This window comes from Telmatherina bonti (assembly GCF_933228915.1).
Source record: "Telmatherina bonti genome assembly, chromosome: 17".
Classification (NCBI taxonomy): Eukaryota; Metazoa; Chordata; class Actinopteri; order Atheriniformes; family Telmatherinidae; genus Telmatherina; species Telmatherina bonti.
The window spans coordinates 28158266-28176287 of NC_136615.1; positions in this window are offsets into that span (position 1 = coordinate 28158266).

Consider the following 18022-nt stretch of genomic DNA (forward strand, 5'->3'; position numbering starts at 1 on the left):
GGCAACACATATTTTCCAAGCCTTCACCATTCACTTTAAATGCCTAAATCTAATCCAAATCTAAACTTGACTCCACACGGAAAAAAAACAACAACTAACAACTAGATTTGAAAGTTTATGGAAGCGTAGAGCTGTCATCCTCATTAAAAAAAAGTTTGGGCCTTATCACGATATAACGTGATAGTTTTATTGTAGAAACCTGAAACATATCACGTTATAACGTGTTTCGCTTCACATTTTTACAATAAACTTATTACGTTATAACGTGATACGTTTCAAGTTTTTACAATAAAACAATCACGTTATAACGTAATAATACCCAAACTTTTTTTTTTATGAGGATGACAGCTCTACGCTTCCGTAAAAGTTGAAGTACTGAATAAGACAGGAGACAAGTTCAGATCTCCTCTAGGACATTTGTGGAATTTCACCAGCTCTTACCCAGCTCAATTTAGACTTTTTTACTTGTATAGGCTGCATCTGTTACATAAAATACCTAAGATTGCATTGTAATATACTCACTAGCAGCCAAGTTGGACTTGACTCGGTGTCATAGCTTCAACAAGTTGTTGGAAACATTTCTCAGGTTTTGCTCCAGATCGACATGAAGCATCACACAGTTGCTGCACATCCATGATAAGAATTTCCCATTCCACCACATCCCAAAGCTGATCTGTTGGACTGAGATCTGGTGACTGTGGAGGCCGTTGGAGTACAGCAAACTCATTTTTATGTTAGAAAAAACGGATAAAGATTATTTGAGCATTCTGATACTGTGCATTATCCTGCTGGATGTATCCATCAGAAGATGCTACACTGTGCTCTTAAAGGGATAGACATAGTCAGTGTTGAGAATTAAGGACTGTAGGCAGTATTATGATGGCGTTGGCCCTTCATCTGCAGTAAGCTTCAGTTAGACAGTGATGAACCAGGCAGAGGTTATGCTTCCACTCTCTTTATTAGCAGGTTGACTCAGTACAACAAGGCTGATACAGATACACACCTTGGTATAAGCTAGGTGAGCCTGTAGGTGTACTGTAACTTAACTGTATGTATGTATGGTTCTGAAATGACAAAAAGATACATGGAATCCGTATAATGATTAACATTATTAACAAGAACATAAATGATCATCAATACAGATAAGCTCTTCCAACTTCACTTTGTTTAGAAGCTTTAGCATGACTTTAGCATAAGCCCAAACAGTTAAACTTTGAGACTTATATCCAAACGATATTGAATAACTCACTGTGACTGGCATAGACTAAGAACAGAGTAAAGGCATTCAACATAAACATTATAGTTATTCTACTTATTGTGTACCAAGTATGCATATAATGCATCTGTGCGCCCTGCTCCACACAGAATGACAAAAACGTTTACAAAATGGACCTTAAAGGACCCAGTCCCAACTTAGCTGTCCATAGTAATGCCCATCTCAAAATACACAACACTGCCCTCTAAGGAAATTCAGGGTAAGTCCGTCCATTGACCTCAACCTCCGCCTACACTATCAGAACTGGTGATGACCTTGGTGATTTTTCCCACATGCCCCTAGGCCCTGGGAAATTGTGGATCGACCAGCATAACCACCGTCCCCTGTTTCAGGTTGTCTGCTGGTTGTTGCCCCTTGTGGTGGACTTGAAGACTGGGAAGGTAGGTACAGATGAACCGTGACCAGAAGTGGTCGCGATTATCTGGCTATGGCACCATCGCCTCTTGATAATTGTTATATGTCGTATATGAGACTTCTGGCAAGGATGCATCCTGCCACCTCATCAATAACATATTTGGCGACACAGGGTCTGAGTCACCAACATCAGCAGAGACATTGACTAAGGCAGGGGTGTCAAACTGCAGTCCTGGAGGGCCGGTATCCTGCAGGTTTTTGTTGTCTCCATGCTCCCAACACACACCTGACCGACACCCAAACAGGTTGACAAGAAGCTACTGGATCCATTGATTTGAATCAGCTGTGTTGGTGGAGGGAAACAACAAAAACCTGCCGAATTCCAGCCCTTGAGGACTGGATTCTGACACCCCTGGACTCAGGGTTTGGCATTGAGCATGCCAGCATACCCCCATCAGTAGCATGAGGAGTACTTGTTCTGTGCTGTTCCAATGACCACCTGGAGAGCAGATTTTATGGAGCATATTACCCTCTCCCACAATCCACCAAAGTGTGGAGCCCGGGGAGGGTTATACTTGAAGGCTATCTGATGATTGCCCAAGTCTTCCTTTGACTGAGGTTCCATGGCTGCAAAGGTCTCCTTTAACTCTCGCTCAAAACCCCAGAAATGTGTCCCTTGGTCCAACAAAATCTCAGATAGATCCCCCAACAAGCGATGAATCTCTGAAGAGTGAGCAAGAATGCATCAGCATAAAGTCTGCTGATGAGATCTAAATGGATAGATCTCATTGTTAAACATTTGAAAATCAGCCACTGATGGTCCCTGAAACCGGCGATTGGGAATTTTGAGTTCAGCTAGAGTCAGGCCCCATTTGATGCAGTCTGCTGGGTTGTTAGCAGAATCAACATATCTCCTAGAACTAGGTTCTGACAAACCTGGGATCTCTGCGACTCTCGTACCAACAAAGACTTCGAACTAACACGAATCAGATGTTAGCCAAGACAAAACTGGTTGAGTCAGCCCAGAGATTGATGGAGACTGATGCAAGAGATGCTAACTGAGCACCCGCTAGTGCTGAGTGAAGCTCAATACGTGGCATGAAAAGCTGGTGCTTGGGTGCTACTCGCGAGCAAGCCATCACAAATGTTACGTGAACACAGCTGGCATTTTCCACTGCTAGGTATGCCACTGCACCATATGGCTGTTCCGCCGCATCACAAAAGACATACAAGTCATACCTTATAGCCTTGCTAGAAAGCTCTGGTGGGGTATACCTTTGTGGAAAGAGCATGGCCTCAGTTTGTGATAGCTCTCTTTACCAGTTGACCCATGCTTCAATGATACTGGTTGATAAGTTTGAATCATCCCAATCACTTGGCTTAGACCGTAGCATCTCGATCAGTATCTTGGCCTGGGTGGTGTAAGGGAGTATAAAACCGACTAGGTGGTTACAGGTGGCGCATGGTGGGTTTGGCAGGTTTCAGCGGTCTAATTCTAAAGCCTAGCTGATCAACACTGCAGAGCCAACCCAAAGCAGGTTCTTTTGGGTCCACATTGTTTTAGAGAAGCCAGAGTTCTGTAGCTTGAGATTTGGCTTTTGTGACTAAGAACAGAGTGAACGCATTCAACACAAACATGACTTCCTGTAGCTCAAGTACGCATACAATGCATCTGCACTGCTTGCTCCCCATGGAATGACAAACACATTTACAAGATGGCCAAAAAAGGACCTCAAAGGACCCAGTACCAACTTAGCTTTCCTTAGGAATGCCCGTCTCAAACTAAACAACACAACCTTCAAGGGGAGAATTCAGAACAGTCAGTATCAATACTCAGGTAAGCTGTGGTGTTATAATATGCTCAGGTGGTACTAAAGGACCCAAGAAAATATCCTCCATACAATTACACCACCACTGTCAGCCTGAATCATTGATACAAGACAAGCTGGATCAGTGCTTTCTAAGACTCGTTAGACTAGACAACATTTTTCCAGCTTATTTTCTCCAGTTTGAACTGTAGTTTCCTGTTCATAGACGACAGGCGTGTTAGCCAATGTGGTCTTCTGCAGCTGTAGTCCATCTGCTTTAAGGTTGGATTTGCTATGTTTGGAGATTGTACTTGGCAAACTATTCTATTTTACCGTCATTTGGCAGACGCTTTTATCCAAAGCAATTTACATGTGATAAATGATCACCAACCAGCGACCTTCTTGCTGTGAGGCTGCAGTGCGACAAACTAAACCCACATGCTTCCCTATACATCAGTTGTATTCTGTGTACATTAACACTAGTAGTTATTTTTAGTTACCATTTTCATTCTCCAACCAGTCTATCAGTTCTTTTTGCCCTTAGACATCAACAAGACATTTTTGGTCCAGACAACTGCTAATCACTGGATATTTTTTCCTTTTTGGACCATTCTCTGTGAACCCGACAGGTGGTTTTACGTGAACATCTTGGTAGATCAGTTTCTGAAAAACTCCAAGTCCATCTGGCACCAAAAGCCTTGCCACATTCAAAGTTACTTAAATCTGCTTTTTTCCTCAGCCTGATGCTTAGTCTGAACGCATCTTGTTCATGTCTATATGACTACATGCACCTAGTTGCTGTCATGCAACTGGCTAATCAGCTATTTGTATTAACAAGCATCTGAACAGGTGTACCTTATAAAGTGGCAAGTGAGTGTATGTTGCTTATTTAGGGGAACTTAACCATATAAATCCCAATGATAATGACAGAGATACAAAAAACCTTTCCCCCTTCAACACTACTGTGATAAACTACAGTGAACTGATGAACCATTCTTCACCATCAGTAGCTCAAACATCCCATGAGGCTTTGCAGTTGCTCTGAAGAGCAAGGTTCAAGGGAGCAGCAGGGGCAACTTTACAACAAGAAGTCACACCTTTCTACTTGATTTTTTCCAGCCTTTGAGTTTCAGTCAGTGGTGTTTTATGACCCACGTGACAGCAATCAAAGCACATGGCAGAGTCAGCCAGGTACTAATTGTGTATTGTTGAACTTACGGGAACCATGCCACATCGCTTTAGCTTGTTGATTGCTAATGTATAATTCAAAGCTATCAGTACATGTATTATAAATGAACACACGTTGCAATGTAGAAACTGAACTCCAATTAATCTCTCCATAGTTTAGAGCATGCAGATTGACTGTCTTCAGCTTATTCTTTTTTATTACTCATTTTTCTCATTTCGTCCTTTAAAACTCCCTCCTGCCCAATCCCACCCCAAACCCCACCCTATACAGTCATTCACTTTCACTTCCTCCTATCTCTCCCCTGTTCCCCAAACCTCTGCTGTCTCCCTCTTTCTCTGGGAGTCAACTTTATAAAAGAGTATGAGAGAGAGTGAGTGAGTGAGCACTCTGGAGGCAGTCAATACCTTATCAACTCCTGCCGAACGCTGACACCCTGACGTCCTTGACAGCAAATTATTACTTTTTCATGACGCAACCAGGTGCAATTACAGTAACATCTTTGGGCTCTATCCTGCTGCTCCTGCAACTGTCAAAAGGCGTTCCTGGTGGGATCCTGGAGGAGCTGAGACATCAGTCTCAGAGTCCCTCCCAGATCTCTGCAAAGACAGAATGACAGACAGGAACAATGTGGGGGGACTGAGCGCAAAGAGAAAATAGAAGAAGCCATTCAAACATGCCCAAAGATTCGGTAAATAGTTGCAATCTACTCGAATTCCTTTTCTGGGAACACTTGGTGGTTTGCTTAGAGGGCTGCTGACTGACAGTGAGAATGTGGCAGAGTTTTGTTGTTGTTGTTCACTAGATGCAGCTAGCTTGCGCTTCTGCTAGCAGCTCGGTAAACAAGCATGTTTGTAATGTCATCCCTCGCTCTCTGTGCTTCACGCTGTAAACCCTGTAGGCTTGATTATAAAGTTTAACCACACTTTATCGCACAACAACACTGAGGAAAAAACACCAGGTAAACCTCAATTAAGACTTCAGAGTGTCACTTTCTCCCCGTAGCGCAGCAGCAGAAGAAGAGAGCACAAAGAGCCCACAAGCCTGTGATGCCACCCCTGTGAATATGGGGATGCTGGGTGGTGGGGGAGAAAAAACTTTGCCATCCTGGAGGTGGATGTTGCCTCATGTTTCTTTGTGTGTTTGGTGTGTCCCTTGGCTGGCATCACAGAGAGGGAGTGGGGGGCAGAGGTGGTGGTTGCATTATAGTCCATGTGCATGTTTGTGTCTTTCTATATGACTGTCATGGAAAAGAAGGACAGGTAAGAGGAAGAAAACAAACCATAAGCCTGCCACTGAAACACCGGAGAGTCTTTCATCTAAGGCTCATCATCCACTGATCCTAGCCCCCCTCCTCCACCATTCCTCCCCCACTAAACCAACTTCTTCACTTTCCCTTTAACACACCAAGTGAGTCGAAGATATTTTTTTCAAAAGCGCACCTACATCTGACTTATGTAGGTAATGACACCTCCATGGGCTATTGGATTTTCTCGGCCCTCTGTGGTTTTTTTTTTTCTCTTCCCTTGTCCCCCTATTTCTCTTGAAGCACTGGTGTCTTTCCTTTACTCCCCAAGGCCCCCCCTTGCTCCTTTTTCCTGTGATGTCAGACACAGATTTATTCTGCCTGTGAAGCATGTAGAGCAGAGGACTGTGAGTGAGCAGAGAGGAAGAGGAGGGAGGATGGGTCAGCGGGGGGGATAAATGTGTGTGTGTGTATGTGTGTACAATAAGAGATAAGATCATGGCTCCCCAGGGGCTTGTTTGGCCCTGTACCCGATCCATCAAACGCCCGCTCCAAGTGCCAAGGTCAACTCTAATGAGCATTTTCTGGGGTCTTATTCTCAACACTGAGCACCCCCCTGCACACACATACAGTCCCACATGGGCACGCATGCTCTCTAAACACACCTTGGACATACCTGCTTAGCTGTAGGATGGATGGATGTGACAGGGAATGTAAGATGCTTGCGTGCATCTCCACACAGAAATCAGACATCACGGCAGGAGAGCAGGTGCACAAGACAGCAGGGGCAAGGTGAGTGATCCATGTCAGGTATGAACTGTGGCAGGTGTGAGGATCTGCAATATTTCCAAGTACCAATCAGGCATCAAAAAGTGTCAAATATGCCACTGGACAATGAGTCAGGTTCTTGTTTACTTCTGTTATCTGTTCTTTTTTTTTTTATACCTTTGTAGGCCCTTTAGCTTTAAAGAAATACAACTTTCATGCCCCGTTGTTTCCCATTTTTCATTAGCCAGTAGGCTGCACATTTGGATGAAAACGGGCCGTAGTGCCAGGTAGGTGGGCTTTTAGTGGAAAGTGTCCCTCATCATCTCCTCATCACATGCTGATCTGCCAAAAGTTGTTAAGGTCTGAAGGCTTGCGGAGTGTGTGTGCGCGCTGAAGCATGTGGAGCATACTAATGAAGCAATAAAAGTCACGGCGGGAGGGGTGAGAGTGGGGTGGGGGTGGAGGGGCTGAAGGCATTTTGAAAGGGAAGGTAGCAACGAATGGAGGATTGGGACCCGCTGACAGGAGGTGTGATAATTGAGATGTTGCGACCCCACATATTACCTGCATATTGGCCAAATTAGGAAGCGGGGAGTTAAAGGCCAGGATGATAGGCTGGAGCCCTCCTGCCAGGAACCGCCTTGTGTGTTTGCATGTGTGTGTGCATGTGAAGCAAAACAAGAACATGGCTTGACTTGTCTTGTTTTTTTTTCACATGCCAGGAGAAGTAGCACATGTGAGTTTGAGTTTCCATTAGTGAAAATAAAGTTCTGCTTGGGAGAAATGGAAGAAAAATGTGTGGTGTGCTTCTATGAACATTTCAGAGGAGACAAATATAAAAAAAATAGTATTTGCATGTATGTTACATTCTTCATACACCATGCAATGAACAAGACAACAAATATACCATTTAATGCTTAATCAAATTAATCTTATCCATTAAAAAAATGTAAATAAGTGGCACAATAATTGTTACCACTGTAATTCCAGTTTCAGTTTGGCACAAAAAGAAATTATCACTACAGCAAAGCTTAAACTATGAGTCAATCAAAAGAGTAATATTCAGATATAATGACTTGTTTTTAGATTAAATCTGAAATATTTCTCTTTTGTTTCATGTTAGGTGGAAATATTTTGTTGCTGGACCGCTGCTTGGGCAAAATGAGCATTAAGAAGACACGACTTGTGTCTCTGGGAACTTGTGCTGGAAATTTTCACACCTCTCTGACTTTATAATGATGAAATTATGAAAATAAGTTGCAGCTTCAAATACAAGTCAAAGCCATCCATCTCTTGGTGCAGAGCACCATTACCAGTATTTTTACAGGTTACTGCAGCATCTTGTCAAACACAGGTTTAATAACTCTTGCATATTGCTGGTTATGTGTGTGTCCTAAGAGACACTCACAATGTGATTCATGGATGTAAGCATGGCCTCTTCACAACCCCCCCTAAAGTGTTCAGCTTGGAGTAAGAAGGGTATGAGGGCCCATCTCACCTTTGCGTGCCTTGGTGGGTAGATGGTAGGGGGCATGTCTCCACACTGTCCAGCAGCTTGTGTGAATCTCCCAGTGGCAGCTGCAGGGGACACCCTGCCCAATGTGAGCTCCACAATATGCCATCACTCAGAGGGAACATCCATGACAGATTAACATTGAACTATGACATGTCTGCTTGTGGAGGAAGACTTTTTCTGACTGTGACTTGCACTTAATTGGCTTCTGAAATGCTCTTTTCACAGTTTGCCTCATAAATGTAATGGTTTCTGGGTTTTTCTGCATTATATATGAATGTAAATTTGAATAAAACAAACAATGAGAAGGATTCTGGCCTTTAGCAGCTTCTTCACTGCATATTGCCGGCTGGGAACTTCTCTTTTTTATGCACAGAGACACATAATTAATAAATTTTAGTGTCGACAGAGAGTGTTGCAAAATGCCATGACAGAACAAGAAATGAAAGCACAAATATACAACTAGAGGGTTTTCATTCACCTATGAATCAGCTGCTTGAAGGAGTTCCTGCATGAGTAAGCAGGTTTAACACTTCAATTATAAGTTTTTTACTGCCTATATTTACTTTTACACATTTTTGTGTTAAAGCTCTGTAATCTCAAGGCATTCCCCTGATGGGTCTAACAATTCGGATGTTGGTCCACGATGGTGGCATGTCATTTTCACTGTACGTGCTCCAGATAAAAATGAAAAATAATAATAAAAAACAACAATATTTTCAATATTTTAATGGTTTTGAACAGCATGTAGCACCTGTTTGGCTACTTGACACTTTTCTACACATCCATGCTTTTAACGTGATAATTTAAACAGCTGACACAAGCAGGGCAAAAGCGGGAGAAATATTTGGGTGTCTGTTCCCTGTTTGGTTTAAATGTTGAAAAATTCATAGGGTAAGAATCACCCATTCATTAGGCTAAGAAAATTATATATAAAGTTTTATATGGATTGGTTGGATGTTGAGGACTGCATCAAAGGGCTGTTTTAAGTGAAGCCCATGCAAAGAGCATAAAACTGCAGTTCCCCCTTCGTCCACTAGGGGCTCTAAAACAGAGCAAATACCCATTGACTCCCATGTTAAAAAGGCCAACTTCACAGCAGAAATAAACATGTTTACAGCCTGGTACATAAAACATTTTAGGTTTAATAGGCCAGGTTTATCTTCATGACAACTGAAGATGGAGTGACTTTTTTTTTTTTTTTTTTAAATAAATCCTTCATTTAGAAGCAATCTAATCTTGAAATTCAGCATAATTGGGAGCATGTCCTTTTGGTTGACATGACAGGTACCCGAAATCATGCTGCAAGAAGGCAGAACGAAGCACAACTGCGGTTTTTTACCAATTAACAGCATGAATAGCTTTAGCTTACCTGGTTAGCTCCTGCTAGCTCCGAGTTACGGGTGACGTTATGGAGGCTCCGTCAGTCTTTTATATACAGTCTATGGACTGTATTGAGAAACAAAACTAACAGATGTGCAGACAAAGGATATTTTTTTAAATGTTAAGGTGAGACTGGACTGATCTAATCCACCTGGTTATGTTTTACAATTAAAAAGAAATCGTTCAGGGACAGAAGAGTTATTTCAACACCCTCTTAAAGTTCAATTCTTTCACTACAATTCCATTTTTCTGCCTTGCTGGGTGACAAATCCAGCCAACATAGAGCAAATAAGACATGGCCTCTGTATGTCATGATCCCCTGGTTTTCATGTCATGATTTGTGGATGTTTTTCATGGTCTAGGGCTTTTGCTATACTTCTCTTTTATCTTTGTTTCGACCTTGTTATGTGCAGTTCATACTTCCTGAGTTTTACTTTGTCTTTCATTCACAGCAGATCCTGGCTTACTGATGGCCACACCTGCACTGTATGTGCCAGGTTTCCTTTGCTTCCAGTGGTTTTCTCTAGCTTCACCCGACACTTCTTTGTTCTGAACACTGATGTCACATATTGGTTTGTGTATTACTGCTTTGAAGCCTCAAGTCCAGCATCTTCACATGCCATCTGAACTGCCAGAGGACCTCAGGGCTGCTAGAGACTGTTGATGTTTTTAAGAAGTGGCTCAAAACCCACCTTTTTATCTCAGCCTTTAATTTAACTAGTATTTTATCTTGTTTATTATATTTTATTATTTTTTCCTTATTTATTTGACCTAAAATGTACTTATTTATTTAAAAACTGCCTGATTTTGTAACTTTTTCATTTCTGTTTATGTCCTTCTTTTACCATCGTGTCTTGGTTTTATGAGCTCCTTCACCTTGGCTTTCATATTCATCACTTTTATTTGTTCCCAGGGTTTTTAGGTGTTCTTGTTTTTATATTTTTAACATTTTGAAATATCAGTGTTTCACTGTGATCACTTGGACCTTTGCCTGCTTGGTCTGAGGGACTGTTGTCATGGCGATGGCACTGCAGGGCTATCCTGTAATGAAAACAGGACTTATATATAATAAACAGAGGTGTGTAACCCAGGTGCCATAAAGTAAAAGTCCCATCCAGCAGCTCTCCAAACCAGTCACTGAACTGCTGAATTTAATTAGCTGAGCTCCACTGCAAGGTAGATGAGTCTGTTAGTGAAAACACCTGTTCTAAATGTACAGGCAGATCCAAAAACATGGTAGGAAGAGCCACTTTGAGAGTCCAGTGTGACATACTTTATACATACAGTTTCTGAGACATTTTGCATCACTTGATGGTAAAACCATCTTCCTGAAATGCCTGAACACAATCTGATACTTGTGTTCTGTCCTGTGATAAATACTAGGAAGCAGAAAAATGAAACTACAATGTTTAAATATCAAACGTCAATCTGTGGTTAAAAAATGTTTTTTGGTTATATTTTCGTAAAGTTACAAATTAAGACCTTGTATTGAAATAATTTGACTAACCATATTTCCATGGGTCGGGTCTTAAAGGGGTTTCAGGTTAGAGCCGGGTCGAGCTCCAGTCCTTGAAGGCCACATTTCTGCAGGTTTTCCATGTTTCCCTCTTCCAACACACCTGACTCACAGAACTTAATTGCCTGTTGGCTTTAATGGAAGCCAGTTGTGTTGGAACAGGGATATATCAAAAACCTGCAGGACAGCGGCCCTTGGAGGAACCTTCCAGTTGTCACGGCTCACAGCGTGGCTGGTTTGTGGTCTGCTCAAACTTTTTATGTTTTGTCTTCGACTCCTTTCACTCTTATGGGATTTGGTTTGTTATGATTTTATTTATATTAAACGTCTTTTGAATCACTGCTGCTTCATTGTGGTATTAAATGTTATGGTTCCTTTCAGCCTTTGTTTAACTTTGAGGCTGCAAACGTTGTGTTTATGCAGTTTAAGTTTATCTTGTGACATTTCATGGCGTTTTGTCAACACTGTATTCAAATAATCACTAATCACAGGATTGGTGGGCTGATGCCCAACTTCTGTTTGAAAGTGTGGCCCTCATACGCAAGCTTCAGACAAGCTTATGATCCTGGAGGTTTCTTCACTATTTTCCTTTCGTTTTACTCCCAAGACTCATTGTTAGAGTTGATGTTACTGATATAATTATGTAAAATTATTCATACTCATTCTAGGAATGAAACTGGTTCTGAAATTACACTCAGATTAGTCAAAGTAATGTACTGTAAGTATGTAGAATCAGACTCAAAACACTGATTTTAACAAGAAACCTACCTACAGTTAAGACGTACTCTTCATCCATTGCTAGCTTAAGGTCAAACCTCTGAGCTTGGCACTCCTCTCTTCTTTTGTCATACTAATTCCAATGTTTATGAGTTAGCATTTTAATTAATAGTAAATTATTATTGGTAAAGTTTCACACAAGAAGTTACTGAAACCACAATTTATATCAGCCACAATAAGGAGTTGAGTGAAGTGAAAAGTCTTTGTTTGGGTCGGTAATTTTCTTACAGTGCAGAAAAATACAATATTTTGGTTGAAAAAAACATTACCTCATTAAACTTAAGTAATCTTTTGTGGTCACAGTTGTTGAAACCGGTGATCTGTCCACTTCACATTCTGATGACCCGTCCATCTACCCCATCTCTTCCTAAACAATTATAAACGCTGATTTTCTGTCTTTGCTCCTGAAAGGGAAAATTTAGCCATTTAAACATCATTAAAATGTTGTGAAGGTTCAAGAAATTTTAAAACCTGGCTGGTAAGTTAAAAAGAAAAAATAAATTAAATGTAAAAACGAGTTAAAGCCCAAAAGCTAACTGGGAGATAAGTGAGCAGACAAATCATAATCAGTCAAACACAGAGCTCCTCTTCTTGATGGACTTTGTGGTTTGGGTCCTGCAGGTTAAAAGTCATGGAAAGTTGGCCATAGATTGAGGGAGCTGGCATTCCTCATGAGGGACAGTTGTGATGGATGTTCATGGCTCCTCGTCCTCTGCCTCCCCACACCCCTCTCCACTGGCTCCACGCTCACCTCTCCACCTCTTGGCGCCATCCCTCCATCCCCTCTTATCCTCTGACCAGATGTGTTCATTGAACTCTGTCAAGAATAATAAAACACTGTCTGCAAGGTGCATGAGCGCTGGGCCGACAGAGCAGGACAGGAAGGTGAGCGTGTGTTCACACCCAATGGACGAACTGCAATTATGAAATAGATTAGAGCTGATAGAGGTATCCTTATTTAAACTATCACTTAACTGTGGTCCTGACCAGGTCTTACAAGACAAACACAAATAAAAAAAAACACATGAAATATTAAAATGTGATATTTTTTACTGAGCAAAAACTGAGTTGAAATGCTAAATTACGTCAACCGGAAACACACAAAGTTTGCTTCCTGCTTCTCGTCTTTTTGGTTGTAACATGGAAAACTACATTATAAGTACTAGTTTTGTTGCTATTCTGATTGTAATTTTGAAACACCAGCTCAACACGAAGCATACTACTTCACTTTTTTTCAGCTGCTGAGAAGGAAGACAGACGACTGAAGACAGGAGGCAAAACAACGAGCTGGACAGGACAAGGTTACAAGCATGCACAGAACAACCGGCATTGACGTAGAGCGGAACGAAGATTTACATGGCAGAGGATTAAAAATGCGAATAAACCAGCCACTTACATCAGAATTAGGTTTAACTACTTGACTTTTGCATTAGGAATTAGGTGTTTACGTGGCTTTTTTTTTTTTATCAGTTTAAAGCAGCATTAACTTTTATTCAGAATTAAAACTCCCATATAAATGTAGTCATTAAAAACACTGAACAAACCTGATGCTTTAAAAGCTTCTAGAGTCACTTTTAATCCATAGTAATATCAAGTATCTGATGCTGTCACCATTAGCTACATTTACAACGGCTGATCAGAGTAAAACTGTATCATGCAAATCCCACAGCTGACCTGACTCGCCTTGATCAGATAGCATTTTCAGTCGGATCGAGACGGGACATTTGAACCTTTTCACGATTAAATCAGCAGGCAGAAAAAAAACCATTTCCATTGTTTTGTGGTGGATGTTTCTGACAGGCCTGAAGAACTTGGGGGTTGCGTGACATGAATTTTCAGAAAAGTCTTGAAGAAATGGTGGCAGCTATACAGAATAGAACTGTTCTACATGCAGTGTTTTTTTTTTGTTTTTTTTTTTAGAAACTGAAAGAGGATTATTAAGCGTTTTAATGATCAAATGATTCATGATAAAAAAAAAAGAAAATCCAACTTTATCTGGCCTGCGCATGTCAAAAGCTTTACATCACATTAAATGTATGCATCATGTAACTGAAGCTTGTTGGATCACTTTACTAAACTTCCATGTGAATATTCATTCATTATCCTAACCTCTTAGTCCAATGAAGGGTTTTGGGAAAGCTGGAGCCTATCTCAGCAGTCTTTGGGCAAAAGGCAGGGAACACTCTGGCCCATCACATTGCCATGGAGACAAACAACCACTTACACCTATAGGTAATTCAGAGTAATTGGTGGGAGGAAGCCAGAGTACTTGGAGAGAACCCATGCATACATGGGGAGAACATGTAAACCCCACACAGAAAGGCCACTGCCCAAGCCTCACCCCATCTGAGGATTGAACCAGTGACCTTCTTGCTGTGAGACCAGCATGCTAACCATTATGCCACCATGCAGCCTCTGTGTAGACATGTCAGCTGGATTGTGTGATCAGATCGATTCAAATTGGATTGATTAAATATTTCCTCTTCTAAATGTAGCTAACATGGAGACATTTTGCTCAAGTCTGTTTTAATGTCGTTTTAATTCTTTGAAGTTTGCAAGTATTTCTTTATTCCCCAAAGGTCTCACGGTTGAAGTGTAAAATTTGGCCATTTTAACATCTTGATTCTTCATTCTGTCGTACATTTGCTGCTATGTTGGGATTGTAGTGGAAATTAGGCATATAGCATATTTTTTCTGTTTTAATGTTACTTGTTTATTATAAGTTCTTTTATGTAGAGCAATATATATTCTGCATGGTTTAAAGTAGTTTAGAAAGCTTGCTTAAGTAAGTGCATGCAACAACTAAATGTTTTGTTCCAAGGCCTGACTTTGTCTAGTATCATCTTCTGGCAGTTGTTTTGACTAGTGCTGCTAGTTGTTTGTGTATGCCTAAAGAACACTGTAACACCCTGAGCGGGGGCAGAGCTCTCGAGACCTCTTGCTTGCAACAACTGTGCATTGTCAATAAACTGGACAGAGCACAGTTGATTTCTAGATTTATTTTTCATCAGATAAATTCCATGACAGGATCATGGAGCCTGTTTAACAAAAAGTAGAAGTTATTCAGGATAAGAGAAGAAAATGGGGGCTTTACCAAGCCTGGCTTAGTTGCTTTTACGTCCGCCAAACAGTAAATAACCTTACTAAGTAAGATACTGTCTGTTTGTGATACAGACCAAACTTAATCACATAATTAACTTCAAAATGATCAACAATCTTATATACAATTTGCACTGTGACTGTAATGATTGACGATCAAAATCCTGGTTAAATTGTAAAACTGAATGGTAATTTGCTGGGAGCCTTGTGTTTTTCCTCCATTGCTAAATTATCAATAAAGAGCATCAAACATCAGACTGGATGAATATATGAAATAAATTGTTTAAAACTATGCAAAGCAATTGTAATGGGAGTCATTTCCAACTGGGAGCGGTAAGCCTGGCTGTTGGGCTCGTCTGCAGCAGGCAGAGCTTAAATCTCCATGGTAACTGATGTCTTACTGCTTTTGTAAAACTGAATAAAGTTCAGCAGGAAATTTTAGTTTAATCCCTGATCTTAAATACATTAAACAGTCCATTGTTTTGTGACGCCGTTTCAGCCAAGCTTCCGCTGTCACACTCTCATTCTCACATCAAGCCCAAATCATCAACCCGCCACCACTGTGCTGAACGTTGTTATGTGATGTTTCTGCTCACATGCTGCTTGGCTTTCTCCAAATCTTCTGTTGCACATTATGACCAAAAATCTCAACTTTGGTCTTGTTGTCCAAAACACACGATTCCAGACGTCTTGTGGTTTATTTAGATGCAACACCGTGAATCTAAGCTGTGCTCTAATGCTCTTTTCATCTAGGTGAGGGTGTATCCTGTAGCTTTCCAGACTACTTATTCAGTGTTTTCCTTCTTGTTCTGCCGTTACCTTCAACAGGGCTGCAGAGTTTTGGTTTTTTGCACTTTTCTGAACTTTCAAGTCAGGTCTTTTGAAATGCTTTGGATGTTTATCACTTCAAAAATTTCAATAGAAAAATAATACAATTTTCAATTTCCAATTCAGCTTTATTTGTAAGGCTCCACTTCACAACAGTGTCATGTCAGGACACTTGCATTCAGACACATACATTAAAGCCAATTCACAATAAACATCCCGGTTAAGAGAAACCAACAAACTGCATCAAATCTTGACTTTGTCCTGATCCTCCATCCTGAGCATGCACAAGGCGACAGTAGAAAGGAAAAAACTCCCTTTTAACAGGAACACAAAACCTCCAGCAGAGCACAACTCAGGGACGGCAGCCATCTGCCTCGACTGGTTCGGGGCATGGAACTGGTTTCATAACCCAACATCCAAAGACATGCGTGTTAGGTTAATTGGTTACTCTAAATTGCCCATAGGTGTGTGTGTGTGTGTGTGTGAGCATGAATGGTTGTTTGTCTCTGTGTGGCCCTGCGATGGACTGGCGAGCTGTCCAGGGTGTACCCTGACTGTCGCCCAAAGACTGCTGGGATAGGCTCCAGCTTCCCTGCGACCCTTCATCGGATGAAACGGTTAGGATAATGAATGGTTTCATAACCCTTCCAAAGTTGGAGCAGCAATAATTCCTTCCATGCTGGTGTCTTTGCTCTTTTGCACTGTGTTACAGTAACACACTTAAACGTATACCCATGACTTTGGCTCAGTTTTTTTTAATAAGAAGTTATATTTACCTTATTTTGATTGCTGATAGGGATGAAATTATATTTCTTATGATGTTCTGACACATAAAAAGTTCAAATTGAAAGGGTTTTGTACTTTGGGGTGCAATGTCCTTATTTAGTTTCAGTTAAATATCTGAATTAGATTGAAGATTGTGTTTCCAATAGAGCATAAATTTTTCTAATACCCAGCAAACATTCAGTTTTTGTGGAGAATATTTGCATAGATAAGTAAAATTAAATGACTACCTATAAAAACTGCTTCCAGTTCAAGTTATTCTGTTTAAATATCTTTAATGAAAGGGGATTTTACTGATTATGATTTAAAAACATCATATAACCATGAATGGACGTAATCTCTCCCCACAAATCTTCTGCTGGTATCAGGCTTTCCTTCAGCTCAAAGAAGAAGATCTGCGCGGGTTTGTGAATTAAAGTTTATGATGACTTTCTCAGCATCAGCAGACAAAAGAGCAGAAGAAATGTCAAACTCTGCTCATCGTCTGTGTTGAACCCAAGTCAGCCTGAAGATGAAGAAGAGAGAAAAGGGTGAGGAAGAGGGAGAAGATGTGTTTTTCTCTCTCTCTGATGTTGCAGCTCAGGAAGCCCCTCTGGGACAGAATCAAAAACATGCCTCTCCTGAAACTTACCAGGAGCACCCAGTGACCACTCCCCCCCCCCCTCCCCCCACCCCCAGGGAGAGCTGCGGATGAGAGGCAGGAGTGATGACAAAGATGGAGACAGGTCGAGCACGTTGATGGCTTGAGTGATGATTTCCCTCACAAACACAGACACAAATGCCCCCTTCCTCATCCTCATCCTCACACCTCCTCCCACCTCCCCGTGGCCTTGGCCCTGCAGGCAATACACACTCTTTACCTCACACACATACACACCATGGTTAGGCCTCCAATTAAATCAAAAGTGGTTTGTTTTTATTGGTCTTTTGCGCTGACAAGTGGGCTATCATTCTGACGGCTCTACCTGTCAGCGAGCAGCTGAAAATCCTCCGTTGACAATGCCCAATGCTTCCAATTAGGAGAGAATCAGACTCCTGGCGCGCGAGCCATCTTTCCACCCTACTCCTCCTCCTCCTCCCTTCTCTTCTTCTGCACTCACTCCACGATCCTCTACAATCCCCCACTCTTTCCTCTCACTCTAGTTCTCCTTCCGTGATATCTCCCTCCTCTCCCTTCCCTCTCTCTCTCTCTCTCTCTCTCTCTCTCTCCAGGAGAAGGGGGTCTGTCTCCGCTGCAAATTACCAACACAAAACGAAGGTGGTGGCGGCGCTGGCGCAGGGAGCTGCCGGTCCAGGGCCCTGTCAGCATTAATGAGACGATGAAGGTTTATTTTGCCCGCATGCATGTGCTAAATTCTTTCTTGTGTGACAGCTGACTGGGAAATATGAGTGTTAACCTTATAAAAGATTCAGCGGGTTCTCATTATTTTCTGTCAACTCCAGTACCTGATGGCGTTGAGGTGCATCATTTGCATCCCTGACTGG